Raw genomic sequence first — 25,334 nt, 5'->3', positions numbered from 1 at the left:
AAACATGTTTTGAATTACTAATAATTGCACCACACAACGTTTCTAGGATCTAGGGGAAGCTTTACGATGTGCTTTTACTAATAGTAACTCGAGTGACCTAATATGGCCGCTGCAACGCGGTAACTTGTGCATGCGTCTGTCACACTCACGTGACATGACGTACTTTCTGCTTTGGTGGGAAAACTTTGCTTCTGCACACTAGAACTAAAGATGGCTGCTCTATGTTTCACGTGCTGATGCTTGCACTGCTGCTTTGACTAAACCTGTTTGTTCTGCCTAATCACTACCGCTATAGTTAAAATAAAGTAACAGGAATAGAGTAGAGATAAGTGGTTTACAGTGCATTCATTTATTCTTTGTTCTAAAACTGTTTCTCTTTGACTTTATTACTAGCTCGTATTTGGGCCTGATGTGGCATATCTGACCTCCATTTTGAAACTCTCATTGCGCATTTGTGCAGAATTCTCTCGAGTCCACAAGCCATGGCATTGAATCCGTGCCAGCAACAGTCTTGCCTGCGATACGCATGGGAAAATGAACTCTTAACCCTCAGAAAGGAAGAGAACTTACACATCTTCGTATACATTGTATTTGTTATTGAAACATCCATTGTTGGGTGGAATAAAAGTGCATGAGAAAATAAAATAATGGGAGGGAACATTGATTTAAATATTTGAATGAAATGATCTCATAACTGGTATGGTGTGATGACCTCTCCTCGTCTTTGACCAATCAAATTGAGGGTATATCTGAACTTGCAACATTGGGGAGTGGTACACTGCCCTGAAAAAATAGTATAACTAAGGTAGGCTTAGCTAGCTAGTTTGTTTGTCCGACTTGTCTAAATAGCTGACCTGTCACTGACCCAACGCACTCAATAGGCGATTGCGAGCAGAGGTGCTGGCGGAGCACTCTGTCAGAAGATTCGATAACGAAATCGGGGTTCTGGGAAGGAGTTCAATAACCCAATCGGGGTCCGACTGGTAGCTGCAGAAAGAGGTGTGACGCTGGCATTGCACTTTAGCTGTGGATGCCGGTCCTGGCCTGCAGTGGTCTAATTTGGTCCGTAATTGTCCTGATTCTGGTCTGCACCTGTCCTGTCCTGTTAGTACTTGAACAATTTGAAGTCCTGTCCTTTATCCCAGCCCGTGGCCAGGGTTGGTCTTCACACCATTCTAGGTAAAAAAAATTAGTGTGGGTATGTCATTGTACTGTTTCCTTTTTCTTACCCTTCTTATGTTTCAATGCTTAAAGAAAGTCTCGTAATATTTTCATATCATCTTGCTTTGATTATTTTCTTCCTAATTGAATGAGCTTTAATTGAATTGGTATGGACTATGACATTTAAGAATTTACATAAAGTGTTTAAACCTTTCCTGAGTCTGTGGGTATTTTATGAATGCAAATGTTTATTTTCTACCGATTATGCTAACTCCCTTGATCCCTTAGGACTCTAGGTACTGGTGACTAGGATTGGTAAGTCAATGGTATAGGTCTTGAAAGGGTAAATCCTGATTAGCGAAGGTTTACCTGTTCAAAGTGTGATGTTTATGGGCCCAGGTGAGTATGGTAAAACGAGCAGGTGAGCCCGCGCTCTATCCACAGGCTCTAGTCCCAGCCACACAAGTGGGAAATCATTTTATCAGCACAAGTGGGATAACAATGGTTGGTAGGATTGTTGTGGATTCCTGCAGATTCTGGCGTTTTCATCACAGAAATGTAAGGAAAATGTGTGATTTCAGGCGTAGTTTGAGGTTTGTGGGGCATTGTGGGCAAGAAAAACTCATGGGATCCACACAATGCAAACCACCATAAAATCTCCTGGTCATTTAGTTTTAAGAAATGTCTGTGGTTTATAGGTTTGCATAGGTGCCAAGCACAGCCATAAAATCCTGTAGCTACCCTTATTTATGATCTCTCCACGTAGTGCTTTAGAGCCTTTTGTGTCAAAGTCTCTTGACCCATCCATACAAGGGAGGCACCATTGGTAGGAAATATTTGGCTCCCCATAAATTCCAAACGTTTTCCTCACAGACGTGAGGAAAGTGTGTTTTTAGCCAAAGTTTTCAGTTTGCAGGGCATTGTGGGTAAGGAAATGCTGTGAGATCCACAAGAAGCATACCACCCTAGACTCTCCAGGGTGTCTAGTTTTCAGAACTGTCCAGGTTTGGTAGGTTGCCCAGGTGGCAGCCTACCCAAGCCCAAAAAGTGGAGCCATTTACTCTTGCAAGTGGGATGAAATTGGGAGTCAACCACACTCTCCTGACCATATGTAAAAACAACACCCAAAGGAATCAAATGTCCTCTAGTTTGCTCTTGGGATAGGATTTGTTTCTCTTGAGGGGAGCAGAAAGACTGTTGACCCTTTATGGGCGAGGGTGGGGCAATAGGTAGGATGGGCCAGATCCATGCAACTATTTTATTACAAAATATATATTCTTGCTGTTCAGCGGGCTTTCTGGTCCCCAGGCAAATTGGAGCAAACCTCCAATCTGCCCCTGGAGGGTTGGCAAAAGATTGGTTTGTTCCTTGTTTTGGGGTGGGTATGTGGCCACCGCCAGATTGCAACACCCACACCACTTTCTTTAGCCCCACAGGCAGAATCCCTGGTGTCAGGTGAACTTTCAATTTGCCCCTGAGCAGGGCAGAAAGCTCACTGCACACTGCACACCATAACTCTGCCCCAGAAGGGGCAATAGTGTATTTCTGCCCCACTGGGGGAGGTTTGTCCCAGTTGGGGATGTTGCCCCCAAATTGTCCAAGGGATTCTGCCTATGGGGCAAAAGAAAGTGGTGTGTGTGTTGCACTCTGGCATTGGCCACACCACCAACCCAAATGGGACAAACCAGAGTTTTTTTAGCCCCGAAGACTACATCCCTGGTGTCAGTGAACTTTCTAACCCCTCCCCCAGGGGCATTTCTGGGGGACATACACTATTGCCCCTTGTAGGGAGAGGGTATGGCTCAATGCCAGGGTAGACAGCACCCTCCTTTTGTTTGTCTAGGCACCATTTTGCAATGCCTGGTGTTTAGTGGGCTTTCAGCTACCCTGGGAGGAAGATTGGGGTGAATACCCCTATCCACCCCCAAGGAGAGGGGGGGGGCAGAAAGTATATTGGGCTGTGGGGTGGGGGGTTGCATAGCAACCCCTCCGAAAGAATACTGCATATGTATGGTCCCTGGTGTTTAGTGGGCTTTCTGCCCCTTGAGGGTAAATTGGGGTAATTGCCCCAGTCCCCCCAGGGGAGCACAAAGACTGTCTGTGCCCTTTTGAGCTGGGTGGCCATGCCCGTGGTGGGCAGCCCCACCCCTATGTATATTTTTATAATATGCCCTGTTGTCTTCTGGGCTTTCTGCCCCCTCAGGGGGCAGATTGGGTGTAATCACCTCATCCACATTCAGAGAGGAGTAGAAAGACTATCTTCTTCTTGTTGGGGTGAGGGCATGGCCATGCCCATGGTGGGCAGCCCTAACCTCTATATTTATTTTTAAAAACACATTCCCTGGTGTCTTGTGGGCTTTCTGATCCTAGGGTTGGGGGGAAGATGGGGGTTGTCAACCCCACCTGCCTCCCGGGGAGGGAAGACTGTCACAAGAATTTTTTTCGGGGGTGGGGCATGTCTATGCCCATAGTGGGCAACCCCCACCATTATTTTTATAGTAGAACCTGGTGTCTAGTGGACTTTCAGTACCCAAGAGTGGAAAAGTCGGGGGTAATTACCCCCATCCACAATGCAGAGAGGGGAATAAAGACTGTCTGACTTTTTGTTGGGTTGAGGACATGGACATGACCATGGTGGGCAGGCCCGATCCCATCTAACCTCGGAGGGGGAACTGTTACCATGTCTATAGGGGTTGGAAGCATGGCCATGCCCTGGTGGGCAGCCCTCACCCCTATATTTGTATTTTAAAATGTCCCTGTTGTGTAATGGACCTTCTGCTCCCCCGGGTAGCAGATTGGGGTAATCATCCCCATGCACCCCCATGGAAGGCAGCAAGTTGTCTGCCTTTTTTTTTACAGGGGGCACAGCAGTGCCCATTCAGGGCAGCCCCCACCTCTATATTTTTATTTGAAAATAAATAACCTGGTGTCTAGTGTGCTGTATGCACCCCCACTTGCTGAGATTGGGGGTAATCACTCCCATCTGCTCCCATGGGGGCAGAAAGGCTGTTGCCATATACATATGGGTTGGGGGCATGGCCATGCCCTTGTGGGAAGCCCCTACCTCTATATTTCTATAACAAAAAATCCTGGTGTCTACTGGCCTTTCTGTCTTCATTTGCCTTCAATGAGCAGAAAGACTTATTTTTAGGATGGAGGTTTCACAGAGCATACCTAAGGCGGAGCTCCCCTAACCATGAAGGCTAGTTGGTGGATCAGTGCTTGGTACTCATTCTCCTGTGGAGAACCCCAAGTATGGATCTACTGGGCAGAGGTACAATTGAAAAGGGGAGATCATTGCGGAGGACCACCTCGGGTTCCATACCACCCATCTGCTACGCCTGGCCTGCTCTGCGCACCACACAGTCAACCCACAACAACGCTCTCCTTGCTCCTCGCGACCATCTCCAACGCGAACAGGACTCTTGGCACACAATTTGGAAAGGTAAAACTTCAGCATGGCCAATATGGGACTGTATCCAACCTGCTCTGTATTGCAGACCGCCTGAACTTTTTACTGTGACCTGGTCCAGCGTGAGCAGATATCCCCGGCTGGCACTTTTATGCTTAACTGCGCTATTTTACAGTTTATTCTTTAAAAATTCATAACTCTGGCTTATTGATTGGATTTTCACATTTTAGTCTTGTTTTATTTATTACGTTTTGCTCTGATTTTCTAACTTGGTGTGGGATATTTTTGTGTGGTGCTTCTACTGTTTTACCGATTGAAATATTGCACAAATGCTTTACACACTGACTCCAAGTTAAGCCTGACTGCTCTGTGCCACGCTACCAGGGGGTTAGCACAGGTTAATTAGGTGTTTACTTATGCCTTACCCTGACTAGGATTGTGATTGCTGCTTGACCAGGGCTCACACCCAGTCAACTAGTAACCCATGCCTAACAGCCATCCACTTGCTTTTGCCACCAGGACAGCTCAGATGAGATAGATTGCTCGCCGTTCAGTGTTCCAATAATGGTTAATTGCCGCCCTCGATTCAGCACACAAATGAGTAAAGTGTGCATGAGAAATAATAGATGGCACACTAATGACTGCTCATTATTACTGATTGTTACTGCAAATCTCTTCAACTTAGTTGTATCCCCTCCTCTGTTCTCACACTTCAGAATTAAGAAAATTCCACACACTGTATTCACTAATTTCATTTTACCATGCCTTCCCATTTCTCAGTCTAATCCAGATATTCGCACATATCTTTGGTTACCAATGGCTTCTGGATTCAACGCTCCATGTCTCAACCTCCCCCCTTTTCACTTAAATGGGCATTCGGAGCCACATCCTGAATTTCTTCTGCTATTCCACTGCTGTGATCCAGTCATTTGTTTTGCATTCACGTTACTGGTTTGGTCTTATTCTGATTTTTCCAAATTACCAATTCCTTCCCCTCCCTCCCATTACTTATCCGTGTTTCCATGCCATTTAAAATAAGCAGTGCAAATTCAATAGGCCAGGCTTATCACTGGAAATACAAGCCAGATCCATTACCTGTACCAATGATGGTTCTTTAAGTGTTTGTAATGTTTCACCTCGCCTCAATCTTCAATACATTTTTCCCAATCAGACAAATAGAAATGTAAGCAAATATACAAACATATAAATGCGCAAACTTCAACAAATGGACCATGACATTCACACACACAAGGTAAATACACGCAGACAAATAGTGAGGTAAACCAACAAACAGACATGGTCACTCTGAAAATGGTCAAGAGCTGCTGATGGGAGAAGCAGCAGGTGTTGTATGAGGGGAGACTCAGATGGTACAGAGCTGCCTGGGCACTATACAGCGTGGGGCGGAAGTAGAGAAAGGCACATGGTCAGCAGGTTTGGACCCTCTGAGTGCTCAGTGATAGGGAAAGACAGTCTGGCAGGAGGAGAGGTGAACGTTGGTGGGGACTCCCGGTTGCTCATAGGGAGAAGAGGACAAAGGGCACCAGAGGTAAAGTCAGGTGTTCAGTTTTCAAAGAGCCGCCCAGTGGGATGAGGGAGAGGCAGATAAAAAGCATGACAGTGCTCACCAGGAACTCAGAGATGATAAATAGTAGAAGGGGAATGGACATCATGAAGTGATCTACTGGGCACTGATGGTAAAAAAACACCTGAGTAGAGAGGAAGGGCTCTGGTCTTGGTAGCGAAACAGATGACATGACCCATGTAAAGCCGCAACACTGAAGAGTATTCTGGCGCTATAACAGTTGGAGTTGGAGTAGAAGCTACTTTATTCCCAATCTATAAGATGTAATGTAAGTAAATGGCACAATGTATACATCATGAAGTGATCTACTGGGCACTGATGGTAAAACAAACACCTGAGTAGAGAGGAAGGGCTCTGGTCTTGGTAGCGAAACAGATGACATGACCCATGTAAAGCCGCAACACTGAAGAGTATTCTGGCGCTATAACAGTTGGAGTTGGAGTAGAAGCTACTTTATTCCCAATCTATAAGATGTAATGTAAGTAAATGGCACAATGTATACATGAGTGATATGCTGTGGGTCTGTCTGACAGCCCATCCAAGCAATGGCTAATGCAAAATCCTGGAGGGCAAAAACTAAAGGGGTTCCCTCAAAGTACAACCCTTCTATGTAATTTGTTTTGTAGTTTGTTGAAATATTGATCAGCAGAAGCTGTCTGTAGCCAGACCTAATAAAGGTTTCATACATTTCTTTCGACCATGTCTCCCAAAAAAGGTTACAAATCAACTTTAAACAAATGTTGGTGCTTTCCATTTACATTTCCTTCTGTAGAAACGCAATGTAAATGTCACATCACATAATGGAGCACTATAACTGAAGATGTGCCTTCATTTGTAAATACACCCGCTTTTGTCTTTCATTTCCAGTCACCAGAGAAAAGGTTGTTAGGCTCCGCTCTCTCACTGTCGTACAAGAGCAAACAGTCAACCGGTACAAGATAGAGCAAAAATGGCTGTTAAAAGATTTGATCCTCATTGATGGAAAAGATGCCACCAACGTAAGTATATTCTGATTTTGCCTTTGTTTTTTTCTTCTTTTTGTCACGTTTCTTCATTCCTGTTATTACTGTAATTGTTAGTGAGGGAGGAACTAAACTCACTGATAAAGCTACAATGCGCTAACTTTGCGGTAAAACTTTGCTATAGCCAGAATACTTCATTTTTCAGTGTTGCAGGGTCCTGAAGGAGTACATAAGATTTTTGAGATCCGGCCATTAACATGCCATTGTTGCCTTGTACATCTTTGGGGTTAGGTTCAGGTTGTGTAGAAAATAGAAACAGCAGCTCATGAACTAATGAAATATAAGGTATAGGTATAAAATAAGTGAAATAGAGGGAGAACCTCACAATGGTATCAATGTTTAGTAATTTTTCCAATTTTACATGCGCATTTACTTAGGCCATCTTTTAAAAAACCACAGAAAAAAACATTTTCGGCATGGTCTGGCATTATTTTCTGCAAAAATTGTATATCGGTCATCTAAACCCATTATTGAGCATGAGTCTAGCTCGTGGTGCAATCAGAGTGCCATTCACTGAAATCAAACTATCCCAAATAATGTTTCAAAGACAATATTAATGCAAAACAAAAAGTTCAAACTACTCTCAGGAAAATACATTTCGGCAAGCACGTCCACGATATAAGAGCAGGAAAAATGTTGTTTTATAGTCACTATTAAACTTAATTCTACTAAGAACTACTCTTTCTCCTAGTTCAACCTATTTTTACTCCTTTTTATACTCCTTCTTACTCTTGCTATACTCTTCTTACTCTTGCTTCTACTCACTCAAACTCTTCCTACATAGGGCTTGATTACTAGTCTGACAGCGTGGGAGCAGACTGCCACGCCTGTGCCCCGGTCCCACACCGTCAAACTCGACTGCCGACCGCCCACCAGATTAGGATTGTGCCTTCTCAGATCTGAGCCTTAGAAAGGCACCACAGTGGGAGCGCCAAAGCACGTTCCGGCATGGACTGTGAAGTCCATGTCATGCAGGAACTGCGGGGGCAGGCAAACGGGAGGCACAACATGTGCCCCCCTGCATGCATCCCCTGGCCCTGAGGCAACAGGTTGCCCTGTAGGCCCCCCTAGTTTCCTCATCGCCATGAAAAGGGTGAATGTGAAGAAAATTTGTAATATGCTTGGCTGTGCCTCAGAGGCACCACCAGCATATTGTGCCCTCATACCACTTCAACACTGCTAACGGATCACAGATCCTTGGCTTTTGCAACGGTCCTTTAGCAGTCCGACCACCAAACTTGTAATAGGGCGGTTGGGTGTGGCAGTGCCCCCACCCCCACAGTGGGTTTTTCGGTCCATTAGACTGCTTGGGTGTGGCAGTGCCCCCACCCCCACAGTGGGTTTTTCGGTCCATTAGACTGCCTACCTCATATTTAGGTCCTTAGTCTTCTACTTAATCCTCCTTTTCCCTACTTGCTCCGATTCTTATTTTGTAGGACTTTAATCTACTCATGCCTGCTCTTATTCATACTTTTAATTACTCCTAGCTACACTTATATAGTTGTTTTTTTTATACTTTATTTACCAGTTTCAAAAATATAACAACGCATCTTCAATATCCAGTACATTATGCAATGACAATGATGTATATAGCAAAAAATAATTAACTTGCCGGTTCCACAAAAATTCTGGGTATCACAATGGTCAACTCAAAATGATTTTTCAAATCAGCAATTCTGTGGGCGACACTTCCTCCTGTCAAGTTTTCATACAACCTTTGGGTTTACTCAAGCTAAATAGTGTTAGACATGATTAATAATTACATTTCTACACCCTGTATACAATGCACCAGCTGCTCAGCCAACCCAACCCTAACCCCAGTTGGGACGAGTCCGCGTTCAAGTTGTGTGGCAGGTTGTGACTGAGCTGCTGCCGTGTAGTGTTTGAACGGGCCCCAAATATCCCTAGGGCGGGACGTTCTAGGAAGCGTGGTGGAGTATAGATAATAGTTGGTGTTGCAATACCCCAGACTATATAGCCAATCTTTTTGTGTCAGAGCAGCTTTTCGCACCCATTTAATTGCAATTTCTCTCTTGGCCAGAAGTAACCCTATGGCGGTATATTTCCGGACCGCCTTTGGAATGCTTGTCACATATCCCAGCAATGCCACCTTAGGGGTGGGCTCAATGTTTAAGTCTATCATCTCCCAAGTGTTTGGAAAATTGCAGCCCAGAAAGTTTTGATTTTGCCACAGTACCAGGAGAGATGTACAAAATCTGCAAACAGTGGGATCTGTCTGGGTCAAGTCTATGTGTCATCTTGGGGGTAATGTATGTTTTTCGTAGGAATTTAAAATGAATCAGTTTATGACGACTGTTCAGAGATACCTCCATAGTCTGACTGTAGCATACTGCCCATTGTTCATCCGTAATGGCCCAGATCTGCCTCCAAGGAAGCCCTTATTTTATTGTCATTTACAGGAATTATGTCTGCACGCGCCCTGTACATCTTGGAGACCAAATGTGCTCCCCCGGTGCTATCTAAAACTGTGGACAGGGGAATTAATGGTTCAGGTTCTAAAGGGAATCCAGGAACAATAGCCCTAAATGCTGACCTTGCACGGTTAAGTACAAATGTGTCCATGAAGTAGGTGTCGTTAAACCTATCCCCTTCCGAGACAGAAAATACTTGCCCTCCAATGTGCAAATCCTCAACCGTGTGCAGATCATATTTGGAAAGTGTAAGTTGCACTATCTTTTCCCTGTGATGGGTATCCAGCGATTGTAGGGAATCAGTAGACCAGGAGAGTATAGCACCGGGGAACCCATGACGCTAATCAGCTTCTGCCAGGCCCAACTGGTAGTAGAGACCGTTTGGATGTCTTTCGGGTCTCGTGGGAAGCCCTGAGGTAGTACAGCAGCAAGTGTGTCGGGTAGGACCAGATCTGCTTCTGCCATAGGTATGGAATCCTGGGATCTGGATGAAACCAGGAGTGTGCAGAGGTGCACTGTGCAACTAAGTAGTATAGCTGAAAATTAGGAACACTAAATCCCCCTCTATGGTAAGGCAGTGTCATTACCTCCCAGCGGACCCTAGGCCTACTGCCTCCCCAAGTCAGTCTAATGAGGTGGGTACATAGTGTTTTGACGAATCGATTTGTTAGCGGTATGGGTATATTGTTAAAAAGATGTAGGAATTTGGGGAGCACAATCATTTTAATCAATGCTACACGTTCTGCTATTGAGAGTGGAAGTCGCAGCCACTGTCTACCTGCATTTCAAGTTAGTGTAAAACCTTACCATAATTTAGTTGAATAATTTTGGAGGTGTCCAAATAAATATTGATCCCCAAGTATTTAACTGAATCCGTACCCCAGGCAAGTGGAAACTCGCAATCCCATCTTGTGGTGCTTGTACTGAGGGGAAATATCACTGACTTGTGCCAGTTTATTCCAAGGCCAGAGAATCTGCCAAATCTAATAATCTCTCTGACTACTGGGTCTAGGTTCATCTGCTGATCTCGCACATAGAGAATGTCATCTGCTTACAGAGAAACCAGAAGGAGCCCTGTATTGAACGGGAGTCTCCGCTGCAGATGGCAATCCTGAACCTGTCTGACTAGTGGATCCATCACCATTATGAAAAGGAGTGGCGATAGGGGGCAACCCTGTCTGGTACCACGGGATAGATTGAAGGAGCGAGATAGTGTGCCGTTCATGCGTATCCTGGCAGTGGGAGTGGAGTATAGAAGTGCAGTAAGATCAATGAAACCCCTGGGCATGCCCAGCCTTCGCATTACTGATATTAAAAAGGGCCACTCCAAGGAGTCAAATGCTTTCTCCGAGTCCAACAGGACTGCTGCAGCTGGAATTGCCAGGTTAATTCTGTGTATTACCGCTAACAGCGTGCGGATATTCAAGGAAGTAGATTTATGGGGCACAAATCCAGATTGGAATGGGATATCATTTTGTCCAATAGTAGGGCGAGTTGCAGTGCGATCATTTTTGCCAAAATTTTGTAGTCTAAATTTAACAACGAAGAGGACTATAGGACATGTATAACAAGGGGTCTTTGCCGGGCTTGGGTAGTAAAACTATCACTGCTTCTCTGAGAGTAGGGGGTAGCTGTTTCCATTCTAGTGATTCATTATACACCTTGAGTAGCCAAGGGGCCAAGATATCTATGTACATCTTATAAAAATCACTTGTAAAGCCGTTGAGGCCAGGAGCAGTGGAGCCATTCAACGCAACGATTTGTCTGAGGAGAATGGTTCAGCAAGGAAGTCTTGCATGTATTTGTCCATATAAACAAAAATAATCTCAGAAAAATAATCATCTTGGTCTAAGGAGTTGTGCACAATTTTGGACGCACATGGGGTCCTGTAATATGCTAGGGATTACACGCTGCTCTCAAATGTATCCGTTAAAAGGTGACCTGATTCAGTGTTGAGTTCTTTGATGTACGATTTAGCATATGGGGGTCTCAGTAGTTGTGAAAGGATGCGTCCCGGTCTCTTGCCCTCGTTGTATCTACGTGCTGTGGCATATTTACTCAGGAATTGAGTTTCCCTGTCTGCTGCATCTCTGAATTCTGCAAGAAGTACTAATCAGTGCATTCTCTCCTCCTCAGGGTCAGGGGAGAGCAACAATGTGTTATCTAGTGCCGTTAATTGCTGTTCAATGTTGGCTAAGGTTTTTCTGAGGTATTTTAACACCCCAGCATGTTTTGCTATGGTGACTCCCCTGATGTAGGCCTTAAAGGCTTCCCAAAGTACCGCCCATGTGTCAACTGACCCCGTTTTCAATTCAAAGTAATCCTCTATTGCCTCCCTGATCTCTGAATGGAATAAGTCATCGTTCAAGACTCTGCCAGGGAATCTCCACTGGCGCTCATGCCCTTCCGGCCTGGTAATTCAGACTTTAACAATCACTGGGGAGTGATCAGAATATGTTCTGGGAAGAGTTATGGTAATCTTGTACCATATTGTCAGTTTAGGGGTGAGTAACCAGTAATCTAACACTAATATAGTTCTATTGTCTCCAACTTATCCTTACTTCTGTTTTGACATATCCTACTCTTTCTCTTGTTATGTTATGTTATTGCTGTTTATATAGCACACTAATTACCAGTAAATGATCTCTTCTATAGTTTCAAAAGTAACATCCTGGGGCAGGCTTGTGCATAGGATCCAATGTCTAACCACATTTATAGATTGGTAGATAGATCAAAGTGCTTATCTCTTAAAAGTTGTAAGAGGTCTCGAGTATTCTTGAGGAAGGTCAATGTACATTGTATAATAGGTCAAAGAAAGAATTCTGCAAACTGTGAAAGAGGTACCAAGATGGAGGCGATACCCGATGCTCTTGGGCAACCTGGACCGTGTATCTTGTTTTTATATACTTTAGGTAGAACATAACATTAGGGCGATGTAGGGTGCTTATTGACCAGGTCTGCTTCCTTTTTTGAGATCCACCCGTCGATCTCTTTAAAGGCTATCAGAGGAGGATGTGTACTAATGGTGACATGGATATTTTGCCTAGGCACATATTACCCAGAATAAGGTATTTTGGATGCTCTTTTCATGCTTTCTCATATTTTCAGGTTATGGGCTTTCATACCCTATAGGAACTGTAATCTACTGTACTTCCACAAAAAAGTACATCATTGTAACAAGAGTAATAGGATACAGTCCTTATACTTATACTAGGATCAGCTTATTTAGGTCCTGATGAAAGCCACGTGAACCAGCTTTGTTGGGATAGCTGCTATCCTTGCCGAACAGTAAATCTGCTTTTGCCTTGCCAAGAGAAGTCTTGTCTTTCTTTAGTTTAGTTTCCCCGCAACACTATGAACAGATCCCCTTAAAAGTAAAACCTCATAGTTAGAAGTGCTCCCTCTTTGGAGGTAGCACCCACTCCGACACATTAGTTATAGGGAATGCCGACCCAATGATGAAGTATGCCACTATGTAATTCTAGTGGGCTTGGGTCTCATAAACATCTTTCTGAGACTTCAGGTTCATATTAGCTAGACTGGGTTCCACTCTCTTGTGATTAGTGAATTTTCATTGGAAGTTGAGTGGACACATCCCTGATTACTTCTTTCTCCTTCATTTTGTGATAATTAGTAGTTTCCATAGTCTAGTCTGCCAGTGATGAGGGCTTGGGTAATAATTTACCTGGTGTTGTCTGGTGGCCACTTGAAGATTTTCTACAGCATCTTTAGTGTGTTGGAACAGATCGAGAGCACTGTGTTGACTTGGTGGTCATGCTCAGTTTGCTGTCTATGGCGAACCCCAGTTTTCTCACTTGCAAGCTGGGCGTTGGTACAGGGTCTCTGGGTCACTAAGTAGAGCCCCATGATGAGGCTTTCTTGCAGAAGACTATCTCTTTGATCTGAAATTTCAATTGGATTTCATCGATGTTTCTACTTCTGTCATGCATGTGATGAACGTGTTCCAGGTTGGGTGTTTAGTCCCAGTGGAACAGTGTCAGTAGCATGTCGCTAACATAAGTGAGAATGTTTATGTTGTAAGCTCGTATGACTTTTACCAGTGGGGTTGATCTGTTACTTTTATTCCTAAAATTGCTGTTTCTCCTAGCTAACTCCTACTTCTATGCTCACACCTCCTTACTGTTACTCTCATTCATACATACATCTATGCCTACTCCTATTTATTCCTACTCTTAACTCTGCATAGTCTGACATATACCTACTTACTTACTTCTACGTTTACTACTATATATTCATATTCCTACTTTTGACTATTTCTAAAAATGTCCATTCTTAGTCATAGTTACTCCTACACTTTGCTTTGCTCTTACATACTCCCACTCTTACTCATACATACACTTACTTCTATTTCTAGTGCTACTTACTTCAACTCTTACTTATTCTCTTTAAGTTACTTTTACCTACTTCTACTTATTTCTGCTTATACTCAGTTACCCTTACTCTTTATTCTGCATACTCCTACCTACTCTGACCTAAACCTGCTTATTTCTAATCACAGCTATGCCTTATTATTACAGCTTACTCCTAATGCTAATTACTACTTAGTCCTACTTACTTATATCGATATACCTATTTCCTAATGCTCTTACTTCCACACTTAGTCTTACCCCCACTCTTATTCCTTCTTACTCACAGTCCTAGATACACCTTGTTAGCCCTCCTTGCCCCTATTCTTATTTCTACTTACTCTACTTATACTTGTACATATTTTTACTTGTGCCTACCATAGTACTCCTGCTCTTAGTCTTTTTCTAACTCCTACCTATTCGTATCTTCTTCTACCATATTACAAAACGTATTCAGAATGTTACTCAAACTTATGCATAATCTTAATTATATTTACACCTATTCCATTTTCTGCTGCTCATACTTATACTCACACAAACACACACACACACATATATATATATATATATATATATATATATATATATATATATATATATATATTTATATGTTTGCTTCGTTCTCCTGTGACTCCACCGCTGCCTGCCACGAGAGTTGCGTCGTTGATCAGACGCCACTGGAGCAAGTCCGTAAAATGCAATGCACGTTACCCTTTTCATAGCCAAAAGACACTCTGCATCAATTTAACGTTTTGCTTTGAGTGTTAAATTTGCCATACCCAATGGTGTGATAGTTGTGTCCGACAAAAAGTGCGCGCATAAACGCTTTTTTAAATGAAATGAATAAAGCGCCAAATGTGTGCGGCTGATGAATTGTGAATAAGCAAACAAAAACATCAATTCTGTTTGTTCCCCGACACCTGATTCATGCAAAGTATTAGGAAGTTTGTTTAAAAAATCTGGGGGTATATTATCAAGGGGTTTTATCTCCGCTTTTTTGGCTTTAAAAGCCAAGAAAGCGGAGATAAAATTATCTCCCTATTACCAAGCTGTCGCTAACACCAGTTAGCGACAGCTAATAGGAGATAGCGACCATCATGGGCCCCACTTTGCATGTCAGTGATATTTATCACTAATGATATGCAAAGTGGGCGTGCCAAGATGTTAGCGACTGGAAACAGTCGCTAACATCGCTATCTCCTATTACCAACCTTTGGAGATATTTGCGCTAAGGGCGAATATCTCCAAAAGCTAACACCTGCCCTGAGCAGTTCTTAGCCATGTTATCCAATGGGAGGTGGATAACATGGCTAAGAGCATTTGCTCGATAATGCATGAATATCGCTGACTTTTCAGCGATATTCATGCATTGCGGGCGTTTTTTATCGCATTTGCGATAAACCTTGCTAATAGCAAGGTTTATCTGCGATAAAAATCGCCGATGTGCGGCGATAATTTTTGTCTCTAAACAAGTTAGAGACAAAAATTATCGCTAGTTGTTGATAATATACCCCTTGATTTTTAATTACGAACTGGATAATGCATGTATAAACTATGAGTCTGTCTATACTGTTTATGATTTTGTAGTCCAACACGTGACGTGTAATTGAATAGATTTAAAATGGCTGCTTCTGACTCCGTAAATATCGGTGAGCAAGGCTGCATGGACAGCCGAAACGCGTACGAGTCAGGCCGAAATAAATTGATTTTGAGCCAGCTACACATGGCGTTGTGGTTATCTTTTGGCTACGAAAAGGGTAACATGCATTGCATATATATTTATATCTATACTTATTTCTACCTTACTTAAATTCATATTACTACTCTTAATCTTAGCTACTCTTACTTCAGCTCACTGCTACTTATCTTACCCTACTTATACACTTACTTCACCTCTTCATCCTACTCTTACTTATAACTATTTTACCTTACCTTACTGTTGCTATTTATGCTTCTTACCCACTCATTCTTACTCATACCTACTCCTACTCCTATTCTTATTTCCAGTCCTGTTTACTCCTTAAATTACTCATATCTAATCCTATTTGCTCTTACTTCTTCTGGGTTACTCCTACATTTACCCCTACCCGTATTCCTACTCTTACGCCTTCTTAACCTGCTCTTACTCGTCCTTCTGCTAGTTTTACTTAGTAATACCTCTTCCTGTTACACCTACACATACTTGTCCTTAGCTCTAGTTACTCCACCCTACTCCTGTTTATTCATACCTACTCCTTACTTCCGCTCCTACTTATTTATACTCTTACTCCTTAATATTCTACTCTTACTACTGCCTAATTCTACTTATGCATCCCTGTGCATTCTTACTCCTACTCCAACCAACTTCTAAACACACAATCACCGCATTCACCTACTACTTAAATCTTCCTCTCTCCCAAGATGAACAAATATACAGCTTTCAGAGTAGGCATCAATACTCATGCTTGCACCCTTATGTTTACTCATCAAGTGTAGTTATGTGAGCATAAGTGAAAGTATAATGTGTATGGGCATGTTGGCGTATGAATGAGGTTACAATTATAAATCTATGGGTATGCACAAGTGTGTGTGCATGTCAAAATATGTGTTCACGTGTGTCTGTACCTGATTATGCATACGTTGGGGTTGTTTTTGTTCTCTATACCATGAGCAATTTATGTTTAAGAGATATTGTGGGTATGCTGCTTCCATACCCTTGATTTTACTACACTATCATGTTTGCACGTAATTGATTTACCCTCCCTTACCCTTCCCCATACACCCGCATGCAACATCCGGCAAATTCTCTAAAAAGATCTCCGATAAAGTGACTCTTCGGGGGACCCGTAGGGAATTGCAGCGCCGGCCCTACGAGGAGCAAAAGGCCCGATGATGAAGCATGACATCCTCCGGGGTGTGTGAGGGCAGCAGAGGATGTTGAATGTCTTTCCCTCTCTTATTAGGGTACTTTTTTACCTAGGATTACTTTTCCCCATTCTTCCCTGTTTTTAATGTATCGGTGACTGCTTCACCCTGATACGTGGGTGACTTTTTGCACCCTGGTATAGGAACTTTGTCCTCTTTTTGCGAACACACATAACAGTGACCCACAAAACACCATGCAGTAGGAAGAGGGAATACATTTATTAAAGGATTTCTGAATTGGTATTTATGCCTTCAATGATATTTGCATTTTGATGATTGTTGCCAGTGATACTTCTAGCCAGTCGCATAGCTCAGTGGGTTAAGTGCCTGCAGCAGGCATGTGTGTGTGTAACATGCAAGTCATAAGTATGAATTGCACTAAGTCAGACGGTACCTGCTGTTCTTGAGAGAAGAACAAAATAAGTATCATGATTTTACTAAGTAATTTTGGCAGCAATTGTTAAAGGGAATTGGCATAGATCATATTGTGTTTTCTGCTCTTTTTCTCGTCAATTATTGTGTTGCTGTATCCAGCGTAGCGCAAACTCACTGCAAAGATTTTTTCATTCATTTCTCCAGGTTGGCTGGAGAAGTATGCTAACTTTGGTGAATTTGTGCTTAGCCCTTTTTTTATTTTTATCAAACACTCCAATTTGGAGTTTGGAACTGCAAACGTAGATTTTCAAATGCACAAATGCATTTTTAGGAATCAGTAAAGTTTTACCGATTCCTAAAAAGTAATTATGCATTGAAACCAATTTGTTTTTTGAAAGGTCGTTTTATAGGTGCTGCTATCAAATACGTAATCTGTATGTGATGAGTCCTTGTCAAACCTTAACACATTACTAACTCCTGTGCTGGAGTAGAAAGCCATTTGCAAGCCCCGTCTCCCCATCATGAATGTAAAAAAAGTTTGAATGAGAGTAGTAAGAGGTCTTTTTTAAATGCAGCCCCTTTTCCTTTATTGAAAGGCAGGCACGGACACAGTGGTCTGCTGAGCCTAGCCTAGCAGTCCACAATCTCTGCGATCAGAATAAACTTTTTGTTATTCATACTATTGGAGTTGTGCTATTGTTGCTAAACTAAATTCTGACTTGTTAGGGCCAGTTGTGTAATTTTGTTGTGCTGTGCTCTGTCAACCAATATATCAAGGTCGGAACGTAAAATTCAATAGTGTTTGCAAAAATACTGGTTGAAAAGGTTGACCAGTTTTTACAACAGGTATTTAATGCACTTTGGCGCAGATTACTATGGGGGCATGAATAACTGATACGCACATGTTTTGGACACCCTGTTGTAACTTTACCCCATTTTTACCCCATCACTACCCTATCACAAAATCAATGAATTTAGCAGGAGCATTTTTATTTGTTTCATCACGTAAAGTTTGGTGCAGATGGATCATCGGGAGCTTTTGCAACCAAAAGTGCGACATATTAATAGACATAAAATGAAAAAGTACAATAATAATAAGGAAAATCATCATCATCTTGTTTAAAAAAAAAATAGATGCCATTTTTAATACCATGGAAAATCAAAGGAACTAAATAATTACACATAAAGTATTTCAGTATTTTTCACTGGTTAGAATCTCTTGTCTGTAACACCTCTGTTTCATTTTTAGGATGACCGCAGACTTGACATGCATTTTGAAAAGGTCTACGACTGGGAAGCCTGTACGACGGCTTCCAAATACGCCTTTGTACGCTGCCTGCGGAAGCTAAGGAAATCGTATTATGAAGAGGACATCGAGCTGATCAATTTTGACGAGGACTTTGTGGGCAATCCTGGGCCTATCCACGTCCCTGAGGACATTGTCCTTGCCCTGAAACTTTGCCTTCAAGCCTTAAATTGTGTGTGTCTTTTAAGCTGCCTGTAGACCTGTGATGGAACACATCAGATATTTGGCCAATGCTGGGGCTCAGTTGTAGCTGGCAAATTATAATCCAGAAATGCTCTCTACCTGACGGTCCTTCTCCAAAACCTGTGTTGTTGCAGGGCATATTCTATATTTGCGTAACATGGTGTAAAGTCTCCCTGCCAGCCTTTCTTTATGTCTTAGATGTTGCCTTAGAAAAAAATACCATGAGCCAGGTGTACGAAAATGGCATCCACAAATAGAGGTCACACATTGGGCACCAACCTTTTAGTGACTGATATCGGATTTTGCAAACTGGCCTATTTAATATTAATTTGATTTGCCAAATCATCATTCATAGGGGGTCAGAGAATGACTTACTTAATGAAAATTAATCAGGCAGGTAGTAATTTGCGACCTCCTGAATTGGGCTACAAGTACAGGGATCTGCAAGGGGCAGCAGACCACTACCCCTGTGGTTGCATTTCCAAATTTCTTTTTTTATAGCAACCCATGTTCCTTAAAGGAGCCTGTGTTTCTTTAAATAAATAGTTGTCCAATTAGAAAGAAAACAGCAAGGAAAGCTGGCAGTGGTCCCTTGACCACTGGGCACTCTTTCCCAGATTATATCACAATTCCCAAATGGGAAGGGGATCCCAGAGGGACCCTTTCTACTTTGAGAGTCCATTATCACCTCCTATGGGGTGAAAGTAACTATACAATGGTGCACCACAGGAATTGCAGTTGCAAACCATTAACACATAGCATACCAAATTACAATTTGGAAGAAACGATACTTCAAAATTTTGATCTGGCGTGGGTCACAAAACCCATTTCATGAGTTGGAAAAACATTTATGACTCATGAAATGGGTAAAAAGAATTTTACAGTCACAAGGCAAGTGAGTTTGCGTATCACAGGGTTTGCAAACGCAATATCCATTAGCACATGCCGCCTAATGTTTGGTGTAGTTACCGTTTATTCATTGCTTATCTAGTTAAGATTTTCTTCTCACTCCTTTGTTTAACTTTCATTTTTCCCTGATCTCACTTGATCTTCGCTTTCCTCTTTTATATTTGATCTAGCAACTTTTGTTAAGTGTTGAAAAGCTTTGCTTTCATCAGTCATTCTCTGTCTTGATTTTCCATCTTCTGTGTTGGTCCTTACTAGTTCTTCTCTGCCAGTCTACATTGTTTTAAGAGTATGATTCTATTTGGGAGGCGAGGTGGTTAGGGAAAGATGATGGTTATGTCTTTCTTATGGTATAATGATGTAGATATCAGCATAAAATACAGCATGCATTGGCAAAGCCAAAAAGCCTGCTGTGGCAAGCTACAACCATGGTTATTTTGTTTTCTTTTTTTATTGCAAGCATATGCCACAAAATTAAAAAGAAGAAATAAAAAGAAACCATGCACAGCTTAAATCCGGTGACTATCTGATTGCAATAAAAAAAAAAATTAAATAAATTAATTGTGACATATAATTCTAATAGAAGAGTATGGGTGTTTCCTAACAGAAATGTATATTTAGATCAGGTAAAACCCACTTTTAGTTTCAGTGCAGATCACATGGAAATTTGAGTCTTTTAGGTACAATGAAAAGGTACTATCGGCTTAAATGACTGTAACCTGAACATATATTTTAAACATGAAAGTATGACTATAAAAATTAAAAAAAGGTAAAGAATAGAATGGAAAAAAACACAGGCAATTAAAGTATTGGCCCACCAGCCCAGGCACTAAAGTGCACCTCATTTTAGGTAGATCTGCAGACAGGATTAGGAAAATGCATCACTCACATTGTACTGTAGCCAATAGATGAAATTTGGCTGGAATACTGCCCCACGCTGTATATTGTGTTGGAAAAATGCAAATATGGATCACAGATGAGCAATTCATGGGGGAACAGGGTTGACCCAAAGCCCTTCTATATAGTTATGTATATATTATGTATATATTATGTATATATTATGTATTTATTTTCTATTACATGAGAATTGAGAGATCGCTAAACTTATCCCTAGACCAGACATAAAAAATTGATTTGGAGGTCCCGATTAGTATGAATATATTCTATACTGGCATATAAGAGAACTATCACTATCCTCTATATTGTAAGGTCCTCTTCCATAGTATATCACATCAAGGCTGTTGTATGGCATTTGGCTGTAGCGTCCTAAGACATTCAGAACAGTTTACCAAACAAGGGCTCATATTTCACAGTATTATTCACAGCTTTTAGCTCCCCCAATACTCCTCTGCACATTATCCATCTTCCTTGCTCTTCACCCCTTTCCTCTACTCAACTTCTCTTTTATTGATCTCCTTTTATCTTTAACTTGCAAATCTCTCATCCAAATCGCTCTTCATAGCTGCAACTGTCCCAGTGTCAAGGGTGACTATCAGATAGTCCTTGCTTTTTTGCCAACATTCTTTGCATTCTGGTACTTTTGCTTTCACACCTGACCTTAAAAACCACAGCAGATCGGTTTTGGATCCATAGCCAGGAATATCTGGAAATGTCTTGCATGTCAGGATGAACTTGTTAGTTGTGGTTCTCTGATTTGGACCTCCCTCTCATGTATTCCACAGGACCTCTCCCCTATTTCACCTCTCCTTTTACTTGGCTTTCTCTCATGGATTTATCCTGCAATACATCCCTGATACAACTCCCTTTTCCAGACTGTAACATAGCAGTAGGTCTAGTTAATGAAGATGTGAGTTTTCTCTATCCTGGTGACTATAGATGCAGACTAGTCCTATGACATTGTGGTCATGTTCAATCATGTGTAACTTTCTAGCCAACAGTACTTTAGAACAAGCCAAAATACGGCGATTATTGTTAATTAGAAAAACTTACTGAAGATGTTCTCCCCTTGGGGAGGAATTAGTTGGCAGTCTAGATGAAACCTACTCTTACTCACATCTAATCTCAGTTCAACTTCTGGTTAACTACAACAATGGTTGAGCTTTTTATCACTAGCTTCCTGCCTTTTTATCATTGTTTATGGCATTTACCATAAATGTGTCTAGGATTCCGAAACCAATTCTATAATCTTTTTTAGATGAGAGTGTTGTATTGTAACCTGCATCCATTTGCCAGGGCTTCTCTTCTGCACACATCTCCACAAATTTATATCAATGATGTCCTGCTCAACTTTCTGCTACTTCAAAACTAGATATTTATAAAGCTCTTTCTATGCATCTTAACTCTAGTCCGCAGCTAGTGTACTAGCCTTGTCAGGACGCTTGTTCTACGCACATCTCTTGCTGTTGTACTTCAGTTCATATCCAAACTGCAGCACCATTTGCTACTCCCTAGTCCTGCTTTATGATGCATCACACATCCTGCAAACCAAGCACCGAGGTCCTAAAGCTCCACTGATGCACCTAGTTTCTTACCTGTAATACCATCAGCTTCTCCAGTGCTGAAACTCATACACCCTTCTGGAAAATGCTCCTAAAACTGTCCATGTCGCATCCTCAATTACTGCAGTATAGAGATCCGTACACTGCTATACAGTGTACCTGCTTTATGTCAGCTCAAAATCCCAGTAGTCAAGTCAGGATATTTGTATTGCGTGCATATCACATCCAAAGAGTCTCATGGCGCATGCAGACGGTTCTGACAGAGAGGTGAGCAGTTGGATTTTAGCAGAAAAAGCCAGGTTTTCAATTTTTTTCGGAAACTAATATGTAGTGAGAATCACACACTGCTCTGACAGTGCTATTGTAGTTTTAGCAACAAACCTAAAATCTAATTTGTAGCATCCCCGGTATTCTTTTACTGGTGACAGTGTTTGGCTCCATTTAGAGCTCTCCCAGTACACATCTATCCTGAGCAGCAGACACCCTGACAATACAAGGAGAGACACCATGCCATTAAGCTCTACCAACAAACTTATGTCTTAGCCAAGAGCATCCCATTCATTTTCGGAGAAATTACGCAAACACAACAGCTCTGCCCTGCAACACACCCTGAAATTTCAGTAGCTGGCCCCACTTCTCGTCTTCCCAGGACAGCTCAGCCCTGCAGCACTCGTTTATACCCTATTAAAGGGATAGATCCACGAATCTACTCGCTCACGACTAAGCAGCACCCCTTGCTGTTCAGTGCTGGGACAGACTATCGATTAAAATATATCAAGTTGCACAAATATCAAATACAAAATATTGTGGTTCAGAAACATAGACAGCAAGAATATCGTTTTCAAGAATATCGACTTAAGGTAAGTAATATCGATTTTAAAAATATTGAAGTGTTTAATATCGTTTGCAAAAAATATAGTTGTTAAAATTAATGTTATGTATTTTCGTATACATTTTATATGTCTGTGATGTATGCTTTTTGTATAAGAATTTTGTGTATTTTTAATATATGTGTTAAACTTTTAATATATATAAAAAGAAACAATTGAATTTTGCGGTTTTACCTCCGTAGCGTGTTGTGGGTTTATAGGGGAATAGGGTGAGAAGTAATTTAATTATAGTAAATTAATTGATTCGTTTTTTATTTATTAATATTTGTTTAATTGAGATTTATAGTTTTAAATGTGTAAAGTAATTTATTAATTATCAATGGATAATTGGTTCTTAATTAATTTTAATTAATTAATTGGTACTTAATTGTGGCAAATGTGTAATTAATTTTAGGTGTGTGTTCTGGTGTTTATAGGTGCAAAGGATGGGTAGTAATTGATTTGTAATTTATGAATAATAATTGGTTATTTAATTGTATTAATTAATTGGTTATTAATTATGGTAACTGTGTAATTAATTTTAGTTGTGTGTTGCTGTGTTCATATGCGTAAAAGGAAGGAAGTAATTTATTTTTACGTTATGACTTAATAATTGGTTGTGAATAATCTTAATTAATTAATTGGTAATTCATTATGGAAATTGTGTAATTAATTTTAAGTGTTTGTTCTGGTGTTTATAGGAGTAAAAGGTGGGAAGCAATTTGTGTTTAATTAATTAATATATAGTTGTTAATTAAGGTTAATTATTTGATATTTATTTTGGAGAATTTTTAATATTTGTGTGTTGGTTTTAATTTTAAAGAGGTAAAGGGTGGGTATGAAATACATTTTAATTACTTTATTATTAGTTATTAACAGTAATAGTTTTTCATTTAAATCTACGTTTTAATTGTGTTCTATTATTTTATAGTTTAATTTAAGTGTGTTTGTGGATATTATAGTGTTAAAGTGTGTGTAGTCAATTGGTGTGGCGTTATAGGGTAGGAAATAAAAGAAATACATTTATGTACTGATTAATTTCTTTTTGTAAATATTTTCTAGTTTAAAACAATTATATATTCTTTATTTTATTTTTATTTTATTTTATATAATATTTGTAGCTTTTCACTGTATGTAATTATTATTATGTTTTCTCTTTATATATAGTATATTTAATTTTTCGTTTTTTAAAATATTGTTTATTTATTTGTATGTTTTTTTAATTTTCTTAACATTTTTAAGATTTTTTTTAAAACTGTTTGAATGTGAATAGTTATTATGTCCCTCCGCTATCCAGCACTTTACTTACTGTTGCACTCACTGGAGTGGGAATAATAATTTTTACCCCTCCGCTATCCAACACTTTCCCTACTGTTGTACTCACTAGAGTTGGAATAATAATTTTTACCCCTCCGCTATGCAACACATTCCCTACTGTTGCACTCACTGGAGTGGGAATAGTAATTTTTAGCCCTCTGCTATCAAGCACTTTCCCCACTGTAGCACTCACTGGAGTGGGAATAGTAATGTTTACCCGTCCGCTATCCAACACTTCCCCTAATGTTGCACACACTGAAGTGGGAACACATTTTTTTTACCCCGCTGCGATCCAGCACTTATCCTAGTGTTGCATTCAGTGGAGTGGAAATATAAATGTTTAATCCTCCGCTATCCAACACTTTCTCTACTGTTGCACTCTTTGGAGTGGGAATAGTAATTTTTACCCCTCCGCTGTCCAACACTTTCCCTAGTGTTGCACTCACCGGACTCGCGATAAAAGGTGTTTACCCCTCTGCTATCCAGCAGTTTTCCTACTGTTGCATTCAGGGGAGTGGGAATAGTCATTTTTACCCCTTCGCTATCCAACTCTTTCTCTACTGTTGCACTCTTTGGATTGGGAATCATTAGTTTTACTGCTCTGCTATCCAACATTTTCCCTACTGTTGCATTGATTGTATTTTGAAATTAAAGTTTAAATATTTTTTAATAGTTTAATGTTTTAATTTATTAGTTTTTTGTTTTTTATATTTTAAATCTTTAATATATATTTTTTTATTTATATTATTTTCAACTTTTAATATAAATTAAAAATAATAGTTTATTAATTGTGTTAGTAAACATATATGTATACATTATCATGTTTCTGCGTTTTTAAATTAAGTTTATTTGTTATATTTTATTAAAATATATATTAAATGTATTTCATCTTGTTAAAATGATATTTAATATTTAATATATTTAATATATATTGTTATATTTCATATTTATATAAAAGTAGATATTTTATGCATCTATATTTTTTACATCGCTATTTATAGTCAATATTTTTGTATTGGACCACTTTACATGAGCA

The 25,334-nt window shown here is 40.6% G+C and overlaps 1 pseudogene across 1 annotated transcript in view; it reads left to right on the top strand.

Annotated features, from left to right (window-relative positions):
• LOC144769263 (exocyst complex component 1-like pseudogene) overlaps window positions 1-25,033 on the top strand; it is an 85,723-nt pseudogene extending 60,690 nt beyond the window's left edge. Inside the window, exons 2-3 of the transcript XR_013598686.1 lie at window positions 7,026-7,156; window positions 18,508-25,033. The product of XR_013598686.1 is annotated as an exocyst complex component 1-like pseudogene (transcript). The remainder of the gene's footprint in view (window positions 1-7,025; window positions 7,157-18,507) is intronic.
• Window positions 25,034-25,334: the final 301 nt, after the last annotated feature.

Source organism: Lissotriton helveticus, chromosome 7 (assembly GCF_964261635.1).
Source record: "Lissotriton helveticus chromosome 7, aLisHel1.1, whole genome shotgun sequence".
Lineage (NCBI taxonomy): Eukaryota > Metazoa > Chordata > Amphibia > Caudata > Salamandridae > Lissotriton > Lissotriton helveticus.
This window is presented reverse-complemented; position numbering and strand designations above follow the sequence as displayed.